This window comes from Rhincodon typus, chromosome 14 (genome assembly GCF_021869965.1).
Source record: "Rhincodon typus isolate 14 chromosome 14, sRhiTyp1.1, whole genome shotgun sequence".
In the NCBI taxonomy this organism is placed as follows: Eukaryota; Metazoa; Chordata; class Chondrichthyes; order Orectolobiformes; family Rhincodontidae; genus Rhincodon; species Rhincodon typus.
In genome coordinates, this window is record NC_063345.1 from 62,301,046 (window position 1) to 62,309,280 (window position 8,235).

The window sequence follows — 8,235 nt, forward strand, 5'->3', positions numbered from 1 at the left end:
GACATGCACCCATTGGAAAGACAAGGTCATGTGATGCAACCTCATGGGAGTAAGAGGCGGCACCGAATGAGGAGCTTGAATAGTTCATCCACTTCACTAACACCTTCCACCCCAACCTTAAGTTCACCTGGACCATCTCTGATACCTCTCTCTCCTTCCTGGACCTCTCTGTTTCCATCTCTGGCAACCACCTACAAATCGATATCCATTTCAAGCCCACCGACTCCCACAGCAACCTAAAATACACCTCCTCCCACCCACCTTTCTGCAAAAATGCCATCCCCTATTCCCAATTCCTTCGCCTCCACTGCATATGCTCCTGAGATGAGGCATTCCACTCTGGACATCCCAGATGTCCTCGTTTTTCAAGGACCACAACTTCCCCTCCACAGTGGTCAAAAACGCCCTCGACCTTGTCTCTCGCATTTCCAGCAACTCATCCCTCACACCCCCTCCCCGCAATAACAACCAAAACAGGATTCCCCCTCATCCTCACGTACCACCCCACCAACCTCCGGATCCAACGCATCATCCTTCGGCACTTCTGCCATCTGCAAACTGACCCCATTACCAAAGACATATTTCCCTCCCCACCCTTATCTGCTTTCCGGAGGGACCACTCTCTCTGTGATTCCCTTGTCCGCTCCACACTCCCCACCAGTCCCACCACCCCTGGAACTTTTCCCTGCAACCACAGGAAGTGCTACACCTGCCTGTACACCTCCCCCCTCACCCCCATCCCAGGCCCAAAGAAGACCTTCCACATCAAGCAGATATTCACCTGCACATCTGCTAATGTGGTATACTGTATCTGCTGTTCCCAATGTGGCCTCCTCTACATCAGGGAAACCAAGCGGAGGCTTGGGGACCACTTTGTGGAACACCTATGCTCGGCTCACAACAAACGACTGCACTTCCCGGTCGCGAACCATTTCAACTCCCCCTCCCACTCCTTGGACGACATGTCCATCCTGGGCCTCCTCCAGTGCCACCCGAAGGTTGCAGGAACAGCACCTCATATTTCACTTGGGAACCCTGCAGCCCAATGGTATCAATGTGGACTTCACAAGCTTCCAAATCTCCCCTCCCCTGACCACATCCCAACACCAGCCCAGCTCGTCCTCACCTCCCTAATCTGTCCATCCTTCCTCCCACCTATCCACTCCTCCCACCTCAAGCCCCACCCCCACCTCCTACCTATCAGCCTCATCCCACCTCCTTGACCTGTCCGTCCTCCCTGGACTGACCTATCCCCACCTTAACTCCCCACCTACACTCACCTTTACTGGCTCCATCCCTGCCTCTTTGACCTGTCTGTCTCCTCTCCACCTATCTTCTCCTTTAGCCAACTTCAATCTGCCTCCCCTCTCTCTCTATTTATTTCAGAATCCCCTTCCCCTCTCCCATTTCTGAAGAAGTGTCCAGACCCGAAACATCAGCTTTCCTGCTCCTCTGATGCTGCTTGGCCTGCGGTGTTCATCCAGCTCTACACCTTGTTATCTCAGATTCTCCAGCGTCGGCTGTTCCCACTATGTCTGAATCATTGCTTTAGTGACAGTTTGCTTTACTGCTACATGAAATACTCAACTGCATTTCCACAAATAAAGACAGAAATTGAAGCAGAGAGAGGAAGAAACCAAGGGATATAGAGATCAATAGAAACAGAGACAGACCAAGGATTATAAAAAGCAAAGATATAAAGACAAACAGAGAGCAAAATATGAAGATAGAGAGTCAGATGAAAATATATGAAGAGAGGCAGACTATGAGAGCAGGAGAAACGTGACAAAGGAGATAGGTCTTGGCAGATACTGTGAGAGACAGAAGCTGCAAGCCATCGAACTCATTTTTGAAATGGAAGATTCAAATCTGCTGCCACTGTAAGGTCACAGAGAGCAGGCAATTCCCAATGCAAAGGGGCATTATGCATCGGGCTGCAGGAAGAATCTATTTGGGACAAGCTTAAACTGTGCCTCTTGTGAATGCTTGCACATATTGAAAAGCACCACGCAACCAGTGAAGCACTTTTAAAATGTACTAGCAGCTACAGTGGGGAAACATAGCCTTCATAGAGCGCAGCAAGCTCACACAGACAACAATGAGGCCAAAGAGCAGCTAATCTGATATTGGTGATGCAGACATCAAGAAAATACCACTGCTCCACTTCAGTGTGTGAGATCTTTTACACAAGTCAGGAGGCAAAGGGTAGCTGAGTGACTTCGGAAGGAAAGCACTGATGTTGAATACAATTTGATTATATATGTTATATCTTATGTGAAATGATAGTTATCAGTGTTCATTGCAGCTCTCCCCCCACTCTGTGCCAGGTTAGATTATGCGGAGGGTCTGAATTTGCAGTTTGAGAGGGGGCTGGTGTTAATATTGATCCAAGGCTGATGACCTCCAGAATGGAAATGCTGAAAACTACAGATTCCACCCCATTTAACACAGTGCTTCAATAAGGCAGTCTGAAATCACAGCATTGACTGAGTGAGCAGTTCCCTTCTGTACACATGCAACTTTTATTGTGAGAACCAAATGTAATAAAACTTCAAATGATATTCATTTTCATATTTCCCTTTTCTCTAATTATCTCTGCACCAGCTTTTCTTCATTTTACTGAAAGTTTCCAATTAAAGTAACAGGTGAACTTTGGGGTTCAAATCACTGCACTTCCTTAAAAGAGGAACTCCTGAAATACGAACACATTTCGAGTTTCAGAAAGTAATTACACCCCCTCAAGAGGCCGATGAGTTTAATATGAACTTAATAATTAGCTTAAAATTCCAAAGATGGACCCTCCCTCAGCACTGCACTGATGTGCCAGCTTATAATTACCGGTAAAGTCTGAAGATTGCAAGAAATGTCTGAAGATTAATACAATCTTCTGAGTCAGAAGCAAAAGAGCGAAAATTGATTTACAGCTAATGGCACAAGGAATATAAGAAGAAGAAAGTTTAAGTGGAGAGATTGAGAGAATAGAGGTAGATGAGGAGGGAAGGATGTGAACGGGAAGCCAATATGGCCTCATGCTTGGTGTCTCGCTACAAGTGAAGGATATGAAATTTCTAGCCACCTTGAAAATTCACGACTCACTGAAAAGTTACCCTTCAAATATGCTCAACCTTTCCAACTGCAGTGCTGATATTACAGGTTAATGTTTAATCATGTTTATAATGGCTGTTGGTATTTGCCGTTCCCAAGCTGGTTAGAGCACTGGAGATTCCCAGAGATTGACACAAAGTAAATAGCGGGTAGTGGCGAGATGGTCTTTCGCATCTTCAGTCTGCTACATTCCCAGCTGATGCAGTTCAGCAGCTATGGGGAGAGGGTAGGCGCTGCATCTGTGTGTGTGCATCTGTGTGTGGCTGTATGTAAATAGTGTCAAAGAGTCATACAGCACAGAAATAAACCCTTCGGTCCAACCAGTCCATGCCAAACATAATCCCAAAGTAGGCCCACCTGCTTCCTCCTGGCCCATATCCCTCTAAACCGTTCCTATTCTTGTACTTATCCAAATGCCTTTTAAACGTTGTAATTGTACACACATCCACCACTTCCTCAGGAAGTTCGTTCCACACACGAACCAACCTCTGTGTAAAAAATTTGCCTGCCATGTCTTTTTTAAATCTCTCTCCTCTCACCTCAAAAATGTGTCCCCTAGTCTTAAAATTCCCCATCTTAGGGAAAAGGCGACTACCGCTAACTCTATCTATACCTCTCATTATTTTCAAACCTTCTATAAGGTCGCCTCTCAACCTCCTACACTCCAGTGAAAAAAGCCCCAGCCTGCCCAGCCTCTCTTTATAACTCAAACATTCCATACCTGGCAACATCCTGGTAAATCTCTTCTGAACCCTCTCAAGCTTGGTAATATTTTTGTTGTAACTAGGCGACCAAAACTGGACACAGTATTCCAGAAGACGCCTCACCAATGTCTTGTACAACCTCAACATGACTTCCCAACTCTTCTACTCAAAGGACTGAGCAATGAAGGCAAGCGTGCCGAACATCTTTTTAATCACCCTGTCTATATGTGATGCAAACTTCAAAGAATTATGTACCTGCACTCCTAGGTCCCTCTGTTCTACAACACTACCCAATGCCCTACCATTAATTGTATAAGCCCTACCCTTGTTTGTTGTACCAAAATGCAATACCTTGCATTTATCCAGATTGATTTCCATCTGCAATTTTGTGGCCTATTGACCCATTTGATCAAGATCCCTCTGTCATCATAGAAAACCTTCTTCTCTATCTATTATGCCACAATTTTTGGTGTCATCCACAAACTTACTAAACATGCCTTCTATATTCTCATTCAAGTCATTTATATATAAGACAAACAAAAGAGGACCCAGAACCAATCCCTATGGAACACCACTGGTTACAGCTCTCCAGTATGAAAAGCGACCCTCTACCATTACTCCCTGTCTCCTGCCATTAAGCCAATTATGTATCTAATTGGCAAGCTCGCTCTGAATCCCTCGTGACCTAACTTTACTAATTAGTCTACCATGTAGAACTTTAATGAAAGCTTTACTAAAGTTCAAGTAAATGTCTACTGCTCTGCCATCATCAATCTTTTTGGTAGCTTCCTCAAAAACCTCAATCAAGTTTGTGATACACAGTTTTCCTTGCACAAAACCATGCTAACTATCCCTGATCAATTTTTGCCTCTCAAAATGTCCATATCTTTTATAATCACTTCCAACAATTTACCCACAACTGAAGTCAGACTCACAGGTCTATAATTCCCTGGTTTCTCCTTACAACCTTTCTTAAACAAAGGTACAAAATTAGCCACCCTCCAGTCATCAGGCACCTCACCTGCAGTTATAGATGATGCAAATATATCTGCAAGGGGTCTCGTAATTTCCTCCGTGACTTCCCACAATGTTCTGGGATACATTAGATCAGGTCCTGGAGATTTATCCACCTTTATATTCTCTAAGACCTCCCCAACTTCCTCTTCTGTAATGTGAACTGTTTTTAAAACATCACAGTTTATTTCCCTGCATTCTCTAGTCTCCATTTCTTTCTCCACAGTACAGACTGGCGCAAAATATTCATTTAGCATCTCTCCCATCTCCTGGGGTTTAACTCAAAGATGACCTCCTTGATCTTTAAGGGGCCCCACCCTCTCTCTAGTTACCCACTTGTTCTTAATGTGTGTCTGTGTGCATGTGCATGTGTGTGTGTGTGGATCGGAGTGCGGGGGGAGCATGGGGGGTGGTGGAGGGGTGTTGAACAGTGAGATTAGTTTGGATTGGTCCGCTGAAAGTCAAACTGGACACAGGGGAGTGGTTTGCGTGCAAAGTGAGTGATTGTGACTAGCATTGTATTACTTAGTCACACAACAGGCAAAGTGGATCACAGTGTGTCCCCGGTTCAGTTCTAAAAACTCCCGAGGTCCTTTCTGCATGTAATGTTGATCTTTGCATTTACAAGCTGACAGCTCTGGGAGTGTCCTCATTATCACAGAGCATTGCTTCAGTCAGACAGTCTGTTTCAATGGCTGGAACAAAAGGTTAGTGCGGAATCCCGGTTTAATCCAGCGGGATGCTGAAATTAGCAGTGTGCTTTGACTGTTCAACAGCTTGATAACACATAGCGTCCGAGAACTTCATAACACTGCTGTTATCGACTGGCATGCCACACCACATCATGCATAATGGACCTTTGGGGCTGCTCTTTGAGATGGGAGTAAGGCGTTCTGGACATCCTGCCTTTATTGAGTTGTGGGGGGGAGAAAGCTATGCAAAGAACAGGTATTTATCTGTCAGGATCTATACTCTGAGGGAAGAGTGTATGACTGAGGAATGGTAAATTGTGCTGTTAGCTTACTGCTCCACTAGTCCTACTAACCAAGGGGCGATGATGGGGTAATGCCACTGGTCTTATTTAATGAGGACATGACTTCCAATCCCATCTTGGCGGTAGGTGCTATTTAAATTCAGAATACTATCTGCAGGAACAAAAACAGAAATTGCTGGAAAAGCTCAGCAGGTCTGGCAGCATCTGTGAAGAGAAATCACAGTTAACGTTTCAGGTCCGGTGACCCTTCCTCAGAACTGACGGTTGGTTTTCATGCAGAAGATAGGGTGGGGTGGGAGGAGGGGGTAAGGATTAAACGATAGGTGGAGATAGAGCCCAAAGAGAGAGAAGAACAAGTTGGATAGACAAAGCAGTGGATAATGGTCAGGGTGAGATGCCGAATAGCTGTTAATGGGGACAATTAGTAGTTAACAATGGATTGTGTATAATAGCAGACCACGTGGTAACAAGGCCTGGTGTGTGGGGGTTGGGGTAATGACATAACAAAAAGTGCCTCAAGCCCTAAAATTGTTGCACTCAATATTGGGTCCAGAAGGCTGTAGAGTTCCCAAGTGGAAACTGAGCTGCTGTTCTTACAGCTTTGGCTGAATTTCGCTGGTGCACTGTAGTGCGGTCTCAGCAATGGTGACCATGATAACTACTGCCAATTGCTGTAAAACCCCAGGGAGATCATCGATGGCTTTTGGGGAAGGAACTGTGCTGCCCTAACCTGGTCTGGCCTACATGTGACTCCAGACCCACAGCAAACTGGTTGACTCTCAACCGCCCTCTGAAATGGCCGTTCAAGGTACAGTAAATGCTGACATCACCAGGAATGACCATATCCCCACAGAAAAGAAAACAAAGCAAATAGCTGGGATGGTTAGGTCGACGCTATCATTCCCATTAACTAGATTGAGAGAAGTTTCACTTCTTACTGCACACTTTTTGAATGCAGATCATTAGCAGGTACAACAAATGGGTAAACTCCGATGAAATATTTAAAGATTTTTTAAGGTGACGGGAAGAAAGATTTAAAAGAGATCCAAGGGGCAACTTTTTCACACGGAGGGTGGTTTGAGCTGCGAGGGGGAGTGGTAGGTGTGAGTACGGTTACAACGTTTAAAAGGCATTTGGACAAGTACACAAATAGGAAAGGTTTAGAGGGCTATGGGCCAAACGCAGACAAATGGGACTGGTTTAGTTTAGGAAAGCTGGTCGGCATGGACGAGTTGGACCAAAGGATCGTTTTCCACGCTGGATGACTCTATGCCTCTGTAAATAAAACACCGCTAGACTGGTGTTTGTTGACCTTTTCGACCTACAGAGGGGCTGCGCGGGGGTTAGTCAACAGAAGCAGCTGGGATGCGGGCTCGCCATCAGGAAGAGTGGCGGGTTGCAGGAGTGAAAGGGCAGTTTCTGACTGCGTCTAGCCTTTTCCGCTGAATCTACGCGAATGATGGCTCAAACAAACGAGGCTCGTTTTGATTTTAATGGGGTTGGATACGGTATAAATCTCGGCGACGTTTTCCAAATGCAGGGAGAGGTGAGCAAGGACAGTGTACAGCGGGCAGCCCATGCACAAGAACCTGCACTCAGCGAATGCCACCGATTTAACCCCCCCACCCCCCAACCCAGTTCATAGCAGCCCACCCTAAACAAAAAGTCAAGAGACTGGGAATCTAAACCAAGAACTCCACTGCTATATGTCAGCTCACATCCTGAGTGAAAATAACATGCTGTCCAATGTGTGAAAAGTCAATTCTGGTTTATGGGATTGAAAACTGTTTCTTTAAGTTGTGGCATAGGGAGAGAAAGTTTCCATTGGCTGAACTCCCCCTTTCCCAGAGGCTGGGGTAGGAAGTGAAGGCAGTGTCCAGTGACCCCCCACACCCCCTCCTCCCTCCTCCAGGGCCAGTGACTGTAATCGGAACTGCCCTGCGCACAACAAAATGTGAAGCTGGAAAAGCACAGCAGGCCAGACAGCATCCGAGGAGCAGGAAAGGCAACATTTCAGGTCGGAACCCCTCTTCGAGACTTCTTCCAGCTCCACATTTTTTTTTATTCTGACTCGAGCTTCCAGCGTCTGCAGTCCTTTCTGTCTCCTGCACGCTTGGAGTTTCAGCAAGCTCCTTACACCAGGCCATTCGCTCCCTCGCCCGAGAGGCGCAACCCCCTCTCTGTAACTGGACCACTTTATGGTGGAGGGCACTGGAGGGGAAAGAAAGCAAAACAGTGGGGGTAGGGGGCTGGGGAGGAGGAGCACAGAACCAGGGCAATGATCGACTTTTACTGCGATCCAAACACATTTCCACCCCCCTTCTTCACTATTCCCCTTCTTCCCATTTTGCCCCCTTTTCCTCCCCTTTCTCACCATTTTCCCCTCTTCTCCCTTCGTCTTCTCCCCCTCCCTTTCCC